Source organism: Canis aureus, chromosome 1 (genome assembly GCF_053574225.1).
Source record: "Canis aureus isolate CA01 chromosome 1, VMU_Caureus_v.1.0, whole genome shotgun sequence".
Lineage (NCBI taxonomy): Eukaryota > Metazoa > Chordata > Mammalia > Carnivora > Canidae > Canis > Canis aureus.
The window spans coordinates 83,344,495-83,360,256 of record NC_135611.1 but is presented as its reverse complement, the minus strand read 5'-3'; the positions used below and the strand labels follow the sequence as shown (position 1 = coordinate 83,360,256).

Genomic DNA, 15,762 nt, shown 5'->3' with positions numbered 1-15,762 from the left:
GCCCAGGAAGAAGCAGGCTCCCTGTGAGGAGTCAGATATGGAACTTGATCCCAGGACCCCAGGATCACACCCTGAGCTGAAAGCAGACGCTCAACTGCTGAGCCATCCAGGCATCCCTAAAACTGTTTCTCAAACACTTCTTTTTTTAAAACCATAGCTGAGGAACTAATGAAGACAAAAAAAATGACAGGCTTGATATAAAAATGGTGGGATTGCTCTGAAAGAAGCTATTGTGGGCATCAAGGCCTACTTCCCCACTGTCCTAGAAGCTGCCTTTCAACAAGCTACAAGTGAGAAGGGGACAGGAAACACACCTGGAGTTCAAGGAGGAGCCCCAGGTTGGAAGCTTTACCGACAGTGGACCCTAAGAGGTGAGCCTACAGAGTGAACCAGCCAAACTCTACCCTCTCACAAGGCTCCTTCAGTCTCACCCTTTGCTGGCTCCTCCAGCAGAGCAGGAAAACAGAAACAGGCTACTCTAAGATGCATTACTACAGAGACCAGTCACCTGATACTGGTGCTTGCATTTAAATGTGAAAACTAAGATTCTCGGGCCAAAAATTTAATTTGAAATATTGCTGGCAGTTCATAGATAAAATAAGTGCAAATGACTGCTTAACATTGGGCAAAATGATGAAAGATGATGAACTTTGGTCATAATATAAGTACATGGAGATAGTACTTTATAGTACCGACTTGGTAAAAATACCAAAGTGCCTCTTTTTCCACTGCTGGTGAGGCTGTGGAGAAACAGATATTCTCACGTACTGCTGCTGGTCTGACAAAATGCTTTGACCCAAATGGAGAATAGCTGGTAAAATTCACATCAATCCTATTTTGGGAAATCTATTCCAAAGATATGTCAAAAAAAAATACAAATTGATGTCAGCACACGATGAAAAATTGCAGCTCAATTTGTAATAGAAAAACACCAGAAACAACCCAAATGCTCATAGAGCACTAGATGAATAAATTATTATAGTATAGTACTAACAAGTTAGTTGAATATCAAAAGGTTTTTGCTATATGCTGTTTATAAGAAACATAAGAGCTTAGGATTGAAAGTGAAATTATAGCAAAAGATACATAAAGTGAAACCCAACCACAAGAAAAGGATATAAAAACATTAATTAAAGCAAAATAGAATTTGGCCAACTCTTACAAGAGATATAGATCACAGCATATTAATAACAGTTAATTTCACCAAGAAGATATAACATATTTAACAGTATACACATAATACTATAGCTTAGAAATATGTAAATCAAAACATACAGAACCCAAGGAGAAATTGACAAATCTACCAGCATAGAACATTTTTATTTATTTTTAAAAATATTTTATTTATTTATTCGTGAGAGACAGAGAAAGAGAGAGAGAGGGAGAGAGAGAGAGAGGCAGAGACACAGGCAGAGGGAGCAGCAGGCTCCATGCAGGGAGCCCGATGTGGGACTCGATCCCGGGTTTCCAGGATCACACCCTGGGCTGAAGGCAGCGCTAAACCGCTGAGCCACCCAGGCTGCCCAGCATAGAACATTTTTAACAGCAGATGTAATAATTACTAGATCAACAGAAAAATCATAAGGATTGTGGCAGAGACAGCTACTTTCCTTTGAATATGTAGGCTTATTTTTCCTCCTTCAAATAGGTACTTTGCTATCCAGAGTAAAGACTATATTGCCCTACTTCCCAACACCCAAGTGCAGGTGTGTGAAAGGAAAAAGAGTAGAAGCAGAGAGCACACCTTCAGGGTCATGCCTTTGAAAGGAAAGGGAGAGCCATCCAGGTCCATCTTTTTCTCCCTCCAGCTGGCTGGAAGGAAGATGTAAGGGCAGGAGCCGGAGATGGACCATGAGACAGAGGCCAGGTGGTGAAGGAAGAGCAACAAAATATGAGTATGGGCCCTGGACCCCATATACACCTCGGATTGCCTTTGTGAGAACTGTCATGTAAGAGGAACACAAACTCTTGTCTGCTTTAAGCTGCTGTTATTTTGGGTCTTTGATACAACATCTCTATCATAACAAATACAGATTTAGTCCCTGGAAGTGAAGCTGCAGGAACAGAATCTAGGTGACATTTGCTGGGAAGGCACACTGTGCAAGCTTGTGAGAATGAGCGCATGGCAGGCTGAAAATCTGGGGCCTGGGGCAAATCATTTGGTAAATCTGTCTCTTCAGATACTTTGGCAGGTTTTTCACATGCTGACACAGCCTTCCCCCTCAGTTCCTTTATTTTGAATGACTTCAAGGTAGCTGCCAATAAGTTGAAGCAGAGCAGGATTGGCAGAGCACAGAGATCATTAATAAAACTCCAGAACTGTAAAACTGCTTAGATTAGTGTTTTTCAACCTTGTTCACATCATGCGCTTGGAATATAATATAATATTTGTGCAGCCCATAGGGGCACGTGAATGAGGCTACTCAGAGCCAATGGTGACCAGCCTGCATACTCCCATCATCCGAAACACAGGCTCAAGGGAACAATATACTGGATGTATTTGTAACCTATTTGTGTCCAAAAAGGATGTCCAGCACACTGCCTAAATAGCTCTTGTTTTACATAAGATTTTTAGCTGTGGTCATTCCAACATGGGATTGATCAGAAGCAAACAACCTGAGAAGGTTGCTAAGGGAGTATGGCCAAAGAAGCCACAAATCTAGTCTGCAAATATCTGTGCTTGTTGACTTCTTAAGGCAATTTCCAAGCTCCCACATCTGGACAAGGAGAGATTGCCTGCAATGCCATTGTCTCAGCAGGGGGACACATTTCCTAGTAGGCACTTCAGCGTGCCACTGGACACATTCAAGACAATGCTCTATTGCTTCACCCTGGATGGTGAACATCATGGTTACCTTATGAGTAGCCTTTAAACTGTACCTTTATCATCTATTCTTTTTATATGTATGATATATTTCGCAATGAAAAAAAAATTTCATTAAAATATTTGAAAGGGCTTCAAAAGCAGTTAAAGATTCCACTGGGGGTCCAGGGAGGTGTCATTGATTGTTCCCGTTATGCCTTCTGTATCTGTAACTGATATTCATCGTGGTCATCTATTGAGTACATGAAGGATTTCCAAATAAATACTTTTGTTCTTTCTTAACATACAGTACACTGGATTAAGAAGAGGTCAGTTTGTCCTTGGAAGTGACACTGCTTCAGAAGCTCCCAAAGCTGAGTTGAGCACCATTTTTTGCCCCAAAGCACATGTTGAGGTCATGTGGCATCCACAGAGAGACAGGCATTGGAAGAACACCCCTCCCCTAATTTGGTTCCCAGCTTCTTTGGTTAGCTCCACTGGAGTCATCTCAAAAAAGAAGACTTTTAGTCCCTAAAAAAGATGAACAGTCAGAAGAAAGCACATGGGAAATCACCGAATCAAGCATTGAGGAAAGTAAACTTAGTTCACTCAGTGTCTCTGATCCAGTAATGACTCATTTGAGGAAAAGTTTAAAATCCCCAAATCATTTCTCGTGCTGGTGTGGAATGTGGGGCTGTGTGCTCCAGTTAGCTGGCCACAAAATTCTCTTACAGTAACATGGAAACACCTGCCCTCCATAGGGGAAGTTGGTAGAAAAGTGTATTTACTGTGAGGGAACATATTGCTGGCCAATCTGTTGAAATGAAGAGCGTGTCATTAAAACAATAAAAGAAAAAGAAAATTGTATTTTATGTGGCAATTCAATTAAATGTGGTTGTGTGTGTATGTATGTGGGCTTGGGGGAATTACTGGCGCAGAAAAATAAGATGATCTATCATTTATCAAGTGCCCACTCTGTGCCCAGAATGATGCTAGGCACTTTAGACACATTATCTGTCATTTTTACAAATACTCTATGGTGTAGGCTTTATTATCCTCATTTTACATAGGGAGGCTCAGTATCTCTCCTAGATCTGAGAAACAACTCTGACTTGCAGCAAAAGTTATAGAAAGAGTTGCCAGCTCCCACCCATCCTGGAGAGAGCGCTCCAAGACCTCTGCTGTGATGGTGCTTTATGAACCTGAGTCAAAAGGTAGCATCTGCTTATTCCTAAGTAACTTATCCAGCATCTTCATTAGCTTAATGGGTTGGATTTCTCCCTCGTTCTTCCTGATGTACCCTGCTGTTGCTCTTCCCACATCCCTTTTTTTCTGTGTTTGGTCCTCCTCTGTTGGGTCTAACTTCTCCTTGTACCTTGGGCCCTAGTGCAGGCTCCTTGCCTCAGTTTCCATCTGTCATTACTTTGGATGGTCCTTCATCATCCAGTTAGAGCTTTCTGGAAGTCCTTGTATCTGGCCCTCAAAAGGATGGGTCTAGTGCCAAGGTCTTTGCTCCTTCCTCTCATCTCATTCTGTATGCACAACCCATAACATCCCTAAAGATAAAGTCCAAACACATCAAGATGGCTTATATAGCAAAAGAGTCCATTTAGATATTACTTTATTGTCTTAGGTCAAGTCTACTCTGGAGGACTCAAAAGAATGAAAAGCTAAACATTCCTTTTATTCTTCTACTGGAAGGACAACCAAGTGTCTGTCTGTCTTTTGGACTGCATGCCCTAGTAATAGTAAGGATTAAAAATTCCTTTGTTTCTTGAGGTGCCTGAGTGGCTCATTCGGTTAAGCAGCTAACTCTTGATTTTGGCTCAGGTCATGATCTCAGGGTCCTGGGATCAAGCGCAGCATTGAGATCTGCATTCAGGGCAGAGTCTGCTTTAGGACTTTAGGATTCTCTTTCCCTCTCCCTCTCCCTCTCCCTCACCCTCTCTCAAATAAGTAAATAAATCTTCAAAAAGATCCCCTTGTTTCTCCAGAATCTCATCAAAAATACCTTTGAACAACTTTGTTTGGAAGACATGGGTCTACGTAAGAAAGAATAGAAATAAGTACTTTGAGAAAAAAAAGGATTGTGACCTAATCCTAGAAAGAACCAATTCTTGGCTTCTGTGAAAGTGGAAATACAGTATGTTGTGGGTTTCATGAATGGCAGGGGCCAGAGCTCTGCTTATATTTACAGTCATGGGCATGGCAGGACCTCAGATACATATGTGTTCTAGAATGTTACACCCCAAGCCCTGCATCTCAAGATCTATGGAAAATGTCCCTGTCTCTGCAGTGTTCATCATGGATGGAGAGATGCTACTGGCCTTCACATGGAGAGAAACCCGAGCCAGAGAGTCTTGAGAGCAGCAGCTAGGAGAGATGAAACATCAGAGGTCCCTCATCAAAGTTCCTGGAATACAAATACTCCAGAATTCATGCTCACAGGAGAAGAAAGATCACAGAAATGTGACTGAGAATAGATATCCCTCAATCCTTAGGAGATCAGGACTGAGCCATCTTTTAAAATTAGAAATATAGAGAACTATGACTTTTTTTCTTACCTCGCTAGGGTTCTGGTCCAAATTTACCTCCTCAGTTTTACCTTATACATTTATGAAATTTTCTTTTACCTTACTCTGGTTAAGTTAATTTTTTTCAATTTTTCAGGCACACCATGAGTTTCCTTGACTCCAGAAGCCTTGCATTTATCATTACATCCACCTGAAATGCTTCTATCTCCTCCTTCCTACCCCCAACAGGTACAAGTGTGCACACACACACACACATGCATACACTGACTCGATGTGCATTCATCCTTAGGTGGACGGAAATTTGGAATGGGACCATGTGACCCTTAGACTGATGGCCAGCCTGCCTTTTTTGATTCATTTGTGTAGCTGACTAGGGATTTATTCTTGCTTAATTCTACCACTGCTAAATGCAGCGTAGAAGACTTGCACAGAAAAAATAAAATTTGTGTGTAGCCCCGATTTGGAAAGGAATAAAAGTGCTAGCAGAGTTAAAAGAATCTTACACAGAAATATGTTTCCAATCAAAGCTGAGAAATACTGCAAACCAAAAGACTGTCACTTGCCTTTTATTATAAATCTGATACACTAGCAAAGGCCTTGAATTGCTCATCTCTGGTTACAAATCCATAAAATAGTCCTCTCTGAGGAGCTATTTCAACCTTTTTTTATATAACACTCATTATAAATTAATTCTCCCTGACAACTAACTAGGGAAATATTTTAATCTAGATAGACAAAAATCATCCTCTTCTAAGAAGCCTCTGTAAATTCTATGTTCTGTTACTAGAAATGATTTCATTAAGGTTCAGGAGTGATTTGCAAACTAATGTTGTTTTGATGTGTCTAATATACAATATAGTTGCTGGGTTTATCTACTGAATTAGTTCCTCTTGGCACAAATTACATTGGGAGTAATCTTGGGGAATGATAGTGAAATTGAACCTTGTTTCATGTTTTGATTACCTGTATTATTATTACTTTCTCCCCTGAAAGACTTGAAAAAACAATTAAATTTTCCTTGGGAATAGAATGAGAGCAAATATTATTCTGCTGTGCAGACACGTAAGTGTGAAACAACACAAATGTTTCAAAGAAACCAAAGACAACATGGCCCGCGGGAGGTTTGTCTTCTTGTCAGAAGCCTATAGATTAGGTTTGCTACATTAAAATCAAATAATACATATTTCAGGCGAGGGGATATTGAGAGTAGAATTATATTTCTATGTTCTACACATAAAACACCAGCAAATAATTCAGTGGTTGCTGAGGAGTTGTTTCTTTGGGTAGGGATTTTGCCAGCATGTTTTGTAGCTTTGCAATTCTCTTGAGCAAAGTGATAAAGGTGATAAATGTCTATTTTGAATTAACTCGTGTTACAGTGAAGTGCCAGTTGATCCAAGCTCTTTCCGTCATGACAATTCAAATGTATCTCATCCTTTTTATAAAAATCTGGGCAATCCCTTCTTGCAAAGCTACACCTGACAAGAAGTACACCTCCCTGGAGATAAAAGATGGATGGGAATCATTGATTTTTGAAATGTCGTTGTCAGATTTCACTGGACACTCTGCAGTCATTCAATTGCAAAGTGGCTCCGCCACCTCCTCTGCATTCTCAACATCAATTCTATTTCAGGCTGAGTCTTTGGAACTTACCAGAAAAGGAAAGACACGGATGTTTATATCTTCCTGAATCTACTTACGAAATACATTTGATTATAAATAGAATGTGAATGTTATACATTTCTGATAATGCATCGAATTATAAAATGTTTAAGGGCTAGGAAGGAGCCAAAAGATCATCCTTCCTTGATTGTAAGGAAACTCTGGCTGCAGGAGGTGACATGACTTACCAGTTAGTCAGTAGAAGAGCCTAAATCAGAAGTTGACATAATATATGGTATGAAATCAGTGCTCTAGTTTTCATTGACTTTAATTGAATCGGAATCTATTATTTTAGCTCTTAGCTCAGAATGTAACAAAGATGACTTATCACTTGAGAGTTGCTTTAGATGACCCAGAAAGTTATCCCTGTTCAGGAGAAGAGGTAGTGTTTCTTAAATTTATACTATATGCCCATCTTTATGCTAAGTGCTTTACATGCAGATTTTATGTAGCTCAATCAAATATATCTTTTATCCTGTTTTTTTATTCATATGAAGAATCCAACAATCAGGAAGATTAAGAAATCTGGCCAAAGTTACCACGCTAGTGAACAAAAGAACTGGGATTCCGACTTGGGACAATCTAACTCCAAAGCTTTTTAAAAAAAAAACACCGTGCCGTAATCAAGTATTTTTATTAGCCAAGTTAAATAATTGAGTGTTTACAGAATCGGTTTAAGTAATGCCTGTCATGAAAAACAGGTTTGATAATACGAAGAGAGTTGAACTAAAAAATGCAGAGAGTAGTCTGATTTAACTTCCAGTTCTAGCAACTTGGCAAACCAAGCTAATTTATGACTCTTATGTACCACTAATTGGAGAGCTGTATGAATTTATTTTTAATGTGATACCCTTGAGACACTTAAGAGATCACATATACATATGCAGGTGTGTGTGTGCGTGTGAGTGCGCACACATATATTTGAAATTATGACAGAGATAGAACCCATTGAGAAATAACAAGACACTGGAAAAAACAATGAGCAGGTATGGAGAAAAATCAAACTAGAATTTCTAGAAATAAAAAACATAGTAGCTTAAGCTAAAACCCCAATCAACAGGCTAATTAGCTGATTAGATGTGGAGGAAGAGAGATCTGGGCAATTTTCCAGATAGTGGCTCAGAGATCTGAAGAGTTGGAATATATGTAAGACAGTCCAAGCACCATGGAATATGTGGTGAGAAGGTTTGACATTATCTACTAGGAGTTAAGGAGAGAACAGAGAGAATGCCTATTGGCAATACCCAATATAGTATTCAATAACCAGGATTGAATACATTTCTAGAACAGATTAAAGACATATATTTTCAGGGGGACTGCACACAAGTTCCTAGGAGTTCAAAGAATATAAATTCACCTTGTTTTAAGGAAAGTTTTGGTCAAAGTCTACGCCAGTATTCAAATCAATTGTTTTTTTATATGGCAATAAATGAAAGGCTCATAAGCCTAAGAAAAATCATTAGTGAAAATGTTTTTTCAACAAGTCCATTTATCCTCTTTCAGAATAACAACTAATCATCAGATATTGATTGCTTTCATTGTTTCCAAATATTACCCTCGTTGTTTCATAGTCTTCTGTTGGGATTTGTATCATTTCGTTGTTTCCTGCATCTATCCAGGCAGAACAGAAGGATATTCCCTTCCAGAATTGCTGTTTTAGGAGTAACAAAGCAAAAGATATATATCTGTGATAAATATTAGTGGACATAATGTCACTAAGTGTTTCCCTCAGCAAGACTACACATATACCAGAAAGCCTGACCGATTCCAAAACAGTGACAAGCTGTATAACTTCTAAATGAGTCAGGTGGAAAAGAGGTGGAAGAGAACTCAAGCCAATAGAAAAAAGGAAAGAAAGCTAAGAAAAAACATTAGTCAAAGAAAATACAAGATAATATGGAAGAAATAAATCCAAATATACCATTAATCACAGTAAATGTCAATGAGCTAAACTTGCCATCGCTAAGATAGTCTCAGCTGGCATTAAAAAAGTACTGCTATATTCTATTTAAAATTTTTTTGCTATATTCTATTTAGAGAAGACATTGTGAAGATATAAGATAACAAAAAGAAATGCAAAAGGATATACAAAGGAAGATACTAAGCACAAGTTCTTATAGGGAGTGATGGTACACACCTTCAGATAGACCACAGCCTAAGGGCAAGGAGCGCATGGACAGCAGCTAAAGCAGACAAAACATCAGAGTTGTCTCATCAACTTTTCTTGAATGTCAATACTTCACAATTCATGTACAAGAGAGAACAGGATCACTTTATTATTCTTTTTCCAACTTAGTTTCTCAAGTTAAATGCTTAGCTCATTAGTTTTCAATCTTCAAACTTTGTGTTTCTGATGTATATATATATATATATATTCATATGTATATGAATATATACACATACATACATATATATAAATATATATATTTATATGTGATCTAAGTTTCCTCTAAGTACTACCAAATCCCATGAATATTAATATGTAGTGTTTTCATTGTCATTTACTTCTAAACATTCTAATTTCCATTCTATTTTTTTTCTTTTGAGAAGTGAAAATTTCAACTTCCTAATATTTGGGTGTGGTTCTCTTCTCATTTCTGAATTATATTTTATATTAAGGTATAAATTACATATAGTGACAAAAGAGGCATAGTCCTTCATGAAATGTATATTCTAGCAGGGTGAAATAAGTAATATACAAGTTATAAAAATAAACAAGGCAATTTCAGATAATAATACATCTATGAAGCTGATAGAGATTAGAGATTCAATATATTAACATACAAAAAGACATGGAAAGGGGTGTCTGGGTGGCATAGCTGGTTAAGCTCAGGTCATGATCTCAGGGTCCTAGGGTGGAGCCTTGCATCCAGCTGTGTGTTCAGCAGGGAGTCTGCTTATCCTTCTTCTGTCCCTCCCCCTACTAGTGTTCTCTTTAATAAATAAATAAATAAATAAATAAATAAATAAATACATAAATAAATAAATAAATAAATAAATTTTTAAAAAGGACATAGTGCAGTTAAGCAACTTAGCTATTATTTTTATGTATTGCAAAATTATTGAACTAAATGTCTGTTTATAATGTTGCACCAATTGTAGTGACTCAAAAATTCCAGCAGGAGCACATAACTACAAGCAGCTGAGAGCTTTCCCTTGCTCCATTGGTGACTAGAAGGCTGGAAGTGCTAAGGACTTAAGACTGCTGGGCTCAGCCCAGCATCATTGATGGATGAGAGAGAGTCAAGATGCTGGCTTTCTTGCTCCTTCGGTGAGAAAAGGGTGGAAAGCATGTTCCTTAGTGTCTCCAGTAATGCCCCAGTGGGACCAAACCCAAATGGCTCATAGTGGAAACTTGCTCTATAACACACATGTTCTTGACTCTCTTTCCTTTCCTGTCTCACTTCTGCATCCTTTAATGGTGCTCCTAAGACTTCAACCCAAAACACCAATTAATAGCTTGAAAGAGTCTAGTGTTCTGAAAGGAACAGAGTTTGAAGATGGGCTTCTTAAGCCATCGGGCTGCTGTCATAGTTTCACAATTTACTTTGCTTTTACCAGAGATTAGAGAATTTATTCATATTCACAAAATGAAGAATGACAGGCAAGGCAAGAAACATATTTTATCCCAGCAGAGGGTTTATGGTTCTTCATTTTACTTTTGGAAAACCCGAAACATTTTTTAAAAATACATGTCTGTTGTCTATAAGCCACCAGTCTATGGTATTCTGTTACAGGAGCCCATACAGACCAAGACAAGGGGTATTGTCCTAGGATCTATGGGTGTCCAAGGGGTTAGTGGTTAGAATTCAGAGTCGTTCAACTTGCAGATTCGATAGGCAGGTAGCGCTGCCTATCTAGGAGAGATAGATAGGAGATCTAGAGAGATAGACATTTATATACCTACATATATTTTTTGCAACCTCTAGTCAAAATTTAACATTTCCTTCGATTGTGAAATGTAGGCAACAAACCACACAGTAGAATTGACAGCATCTGGGACTTTATAACCTGTAAATATTATTGATGTTTCTTTTTATCACATTACAATTGTTGTGTCTTGAAATAGTTTCAGTCATCACAACTTCAAAATTATGGTAGCTCTTATTCCTGCTAAGAGCTCTTTTTATCTAATAAGTTTTATATATATATAAAGTAATATATGTATCTGTTTGAATATTTTTATATAATTGGGTTTTTTTGAGAGTGCACATGCACAGGAATGGGGTGCAGGAGGTGTGAGGGGGAGAAGAGGGAGAGAGAGAATCTTAAGCAGGCTTCACACCCAGTGGGTAGCCCCACTCAGTGCTCCATCTTACCACCTTTAGATCATGACCTGAGTCAAAATCAAGAGTCTGATGCTTAACTGATTGAGCCACCCAGGCAACCTATAGTTATTTTTTAATATGTATTTGATATTTTTTGGAGTCCTTGGTATTTTATTTATGCATTTAAAATATATTTTTTTCTGAGTAGGGATCCATAGGCATGCCCAGACTGCCCAGAAGTTGAAGGCATAGAAAAGAATAATAACACCTAATGGGCACTATTGTTAACCATTTCCCAGATTGGGAGATGGATACACAGGAAGCCTAAGCAATTTGCCCAAAGTCAAAGTGCTGATAATGAGCAGAGCTAGGATAGCTATCCAGTAATCTGGTTCCAGAGCTCATGACCTTAACCAAAATCTCTCTGAGATATATATATTTTTTACATTCATTCATTCATTCATTCATTCATTCATTTATTCATGAGAGACACAGAGAGAGGCAGAGACACAGGCAGAGGGAGAAGCAGGCTCCCTGTGGGGAGCCCAATGTGGGACTCGATCCTAGGACCCTGGGATCACACCCTGAGCCTAAGGGAAATGCTCAACTGCTGAGCCCCCCAGGTGTCCTTCCCTCTGAGATTCTATCAGAGCTCCTCTACTAGTTTACCGAGGACCTGTGGTCTCTGGGCAAGGACCCCCTGGCCCCACGCCCCACACCTGGCATAACAGCCACATGTGCACAGTTGAACCTTCCATTGGCTTCACCTATACCACTCTGCTCTTCTGCTTTTGTGTACTCCTGAGCCCCTCTCCACCCCTCTCTCTGTTCTTCAGCCATGCTCTGCTTCTCCACCTGACAGATCTTTCCTTTCCTTCAAGTCTTCGGACTTCTGTTTCCTGTTGCCACCTTGCAGAGGGCTTCCAGGATTAAGTACCAAGGTAAGTTCTGTTTTTCTTTTATATTTTACATGTCAGTCCTTTGTTGGTTCCCAGCATTGTGAGTATTTTCTCCCAGTTTTTGGTTAATCTTTTCACCTTCTTTAACATAATCATTTGGTGAGCAAAATTGTTAGTTTTAATGAGCCAAATTAATCCATCTTTTCCTTCATAGTTTGTGCTTTTTGTTTCTTAAGAAATCATTCTCTTCCTCCAAAGTAACAGAGATAATATGTGTGTAGTTCTTCCTAAAGTTTTTTTACCTTTTGCCACTCACAGCTAAGCCCTTGATTCACCTGAAGTCAGCTTCAGTGAGAATTGCCAAGTAGGGATTCAATTTATTTTCTATATAAATCTGAAACATTTCTTAAAAATTCCTTTGCTTTAGAATATTTAAATTACAGAATATTCTATTTCCTATCAATAAAACAGGGGGTGTTTAATAGCGAGATAAATCCTGATACTCTGGGAAGAACATGTAATGAGTTGTGGTATAAAGGAATGTAGAAAGCACGTTTTTAGTTTATATTTTCACCAAGTATTTTCTAAAGAAGTTTCAACTGGGCAGTTAAGTACTTCAATTAAAAAGGAAAAGATGAGATATATGAAGTTGGAGCATTCTCTCCCTGCTTTGGATGCTATTACTTGAGGCAGTCTCACCTTGGCCTTATGTTCAACAACATAAGGCATTTAAATTCCAGAAAATGAAACTTCTAGGAAACAAAAGATCAGAAGGAATGCATGTGCATGCCTGCCTGTGTGTTTATATTGGGATTTCTGCGTTTGCATAGTATGAAGTAAGGGAGAAAAATGCAGAAATGGCTGTGTGGCACTTCATGCTGAAAAGCAGACCTCCCCCCACATCCCTGTACAATCGAAGGTGATAGGAAGAGTCCTGGTAACCATGCATGCTGGGACTGTGGCTTTTATAAACTCCATTAGTTCAGCAGGTCACCCCAATTACCCATGTCAGGCATAGGGAAAAGAAGGAGCGATGGAAGGAAGTGGGCAACTGGTAGAAATTCTTGCTGGGGGATCTGCACTTACAGCCTTAATAATTTGTGGGTAATTCTTGGCACACAGCAAGACATGTTAGGTCCTGGACTGTGGACTCAGGAATCCCTACAGATGAATAAAAGGTCACAGCTGAGCATCTAGAAAGATAACTAGCTCCTAGGAGTAACTGATTATAGCTGTAACCTCCCTACTGAAGAATCAATAGCACCAGTATTTTATTCCCTTAATTGGGCTTTAATCTGAAAATGGCACAGCGAGACTTTACATTTCAAAAGAAACACAGAGGGGGGAAAATCCCCTTTTTATACTTCTATAGAATGAAACAGGATGATTGCCACTCGTTCTCTTATTAGGACTCCCTAGGTACTGTGCCTGGGTCTAATTCCTAATAATACCGTAGGATAATAGTTAAGAGCTCAGACCCTGGGATCCAAATCCCGCACCCACCATTTGTTACTTGTTTATTCTTAACCAGTGACTTTATCTCTATGCCTAAATTCTTTTATCTATAAAAATGGGGAGAGGGAGAAAAAAATAGGATCTACCTCATGGAATTCTTCTAAGGGTTAGATGAGTTAATACGTGTTAAATGCATGATCAGAGCCTGATTAGTAATATTATAGAATTGCCAGATCCCACTCCTGCTAATTTCCTCTAGCATCTACGTAATCTCACAGTGCTTGCTGCTGTAGCAAACTGAGTTAAGAAAGAAAATGCTAACTGCTTTTCTTTCCCCTCCAGGAAAGGGTCTGGACCTTTTGTTTCTCCAGAATGTCCTCAGAGGGGGAGTGTGGGGAAATTGTGCTCTTGTATTCAATTCTTTGATTTTTCTTCCAATGAGTAGTTTACTTCTCCACCCCATCAAATTGGCCATGTGATGCATTTTGGAAGATACATTGTGACATATGCAACTTCCAAAGAAACCTGAAGGGTCATTTCATGGCGAGATGGTATTGCTCTTCTCATGAAGCCAGTTAGGGCCAGCCCCAACCACTTGGGTAAAGAAGCTAGGCATGACAGCCATCTCCAACATGCAGCTGACAAGAAACACGGGCAAGAAACAAACTTCTGTGTTGTGAGCTCCTTGAGAGTTTGTTCCCACAGTGTAACTTGCTGCCTGAAACAAGGGATATGGGGAAGAATGTCATTTAGGTAGAAGCAGACACCGCCAATCTGGGGAAAGAGAGAAATTATCCAAACCAGGAAAATGGTGTTTTCTCAGGAACCCACACTGACTCCTATCCTGCCATTTCTCTGCCTAGAATAGAAGATTGACCTGAGAAAAACAGCTCAATGCATCGAAGTAGGAAGAAATGTTAGCCTTATGAGCTTCTAGCCTTCTCAACTTGAGCACCCATCCTGAACGGATCAACCACGTTGAATTGTCTAGCTCACATCATGAGGACCATCATAGATCTAAAGCTATTGGGCTCTCCCTGAAAGATCTAGACTGCATAAGCCTCCCACTCTGGGACTTTGGCCTAACCCTAATGGAAACAAGATTAGAAGTTTGATTTAGAAAAGTGAACTGATGTGGTGTGTCTTGCATGCATTGGTGGTGGTCATGAGTTCACACTGGCCGTATTTGCATGGTTCCAGAGATACCACTTCTGTTTTAGGAACTTCTTTGGAAAAAGATGAGCATTTTTTTTTTTTTAAACGTTAGCAAGTGTATTTACTGGGTATTTAAGCAATATCTCAGGGACCATGATGGCATAGTCCCTGTGGTGATGAATTTCTAACATGGCAATTTATTACTTTTGATTAATATACAGTTATTATTTTATTGCTGATATCTGTATCTCATCCATTTTCTGGAGAAATCTTTGAATTACTGACCTATGTCCACCCAACTTTCCCAGCCTTTGGGGCTTACCTTTTAACTTCTGAATTGTTTTTTGCATTCTACCAGGTTCTTTTCCTATTAAAATAATTCTAAATTCATTTATCCTGTAGAAAGCATTAAACTATTGGTTGTATATATGAAGATATTCCTAAATTGGTAAAAATTGTATGTTAATAGCACAGTGCCACAGCAGAGAAATCACATTGACAAGAGCCAGTTCACTTCAGCACAAAAACACACTATTATGTTTTTCATCTTTTATCTCTCTAATCTTTTTTTTTTAAATACGTTTTTTGACACTGCTTCTGCTGAAAGCCACTCTACCATTTTGTTAACTTTCCTTTACATCAAAATACCTTTAAAAATTTGTTTATTCCTACTGTCTCCCATTCTCTTATTTCTCACTCCCACTTCATCAGGTTTTTACCTTTCACCTGACTCCACTTAAATTGCTCTTACCAAAAGTCCCTGATGGGGGGGCACCTTGGTGGTTCAGTCGGTTAAGTGTCTGACTCTGAATTACAGATCATGATCTCAGGGTCATGAGATCAAGCCTCACATTGGGCTCGGCACTTAATGTGGAGCCTGCTTTAGATTCTCTTTCTCTGGGATTCCTGGGTGGCTCAGCAGTTGAGCATCTGCCTTTGGCTCAGGTCATGATCCCAGGGTCTGGGATCGAGTCCCACATCAGGTT

General features: G+C 39.0%; 1 protein-coding gene across 2 annotated transcripts in view; it reads left to right on the top strand.

Annotated features, from left to right (window-relative positions):
• The window catches only part of LOC144318991 (uncharacterized), a 282,618-nt gene extending 267,613 nt beyond the window's left edge, over window positions 1-15,005 (top strand). The window contains exons 7-10 of one of the 2 annotated variants that reach the window (XR_013384932.1): window positions 5,474-5,565; window positions 10,102-10,270; window positions 12,149-12,208; window positions 14,485-15,001. The gene's annotated coding sequence lies outside the window, so the exon portion shown is untranslated. Of the gene's footprint in view, window positions 1-5,473; window positions 5,566-10,101; window positions 10,271-12,148; window positions 12,209-14,484 lie in introns of both variants that reach the window. The other variant, XM_077906643.1, reaches the window with a different exon arrangement.
• The last annotated feature ends 757 nt before the right edge of the window (window positions 15,006-15,762 follow it).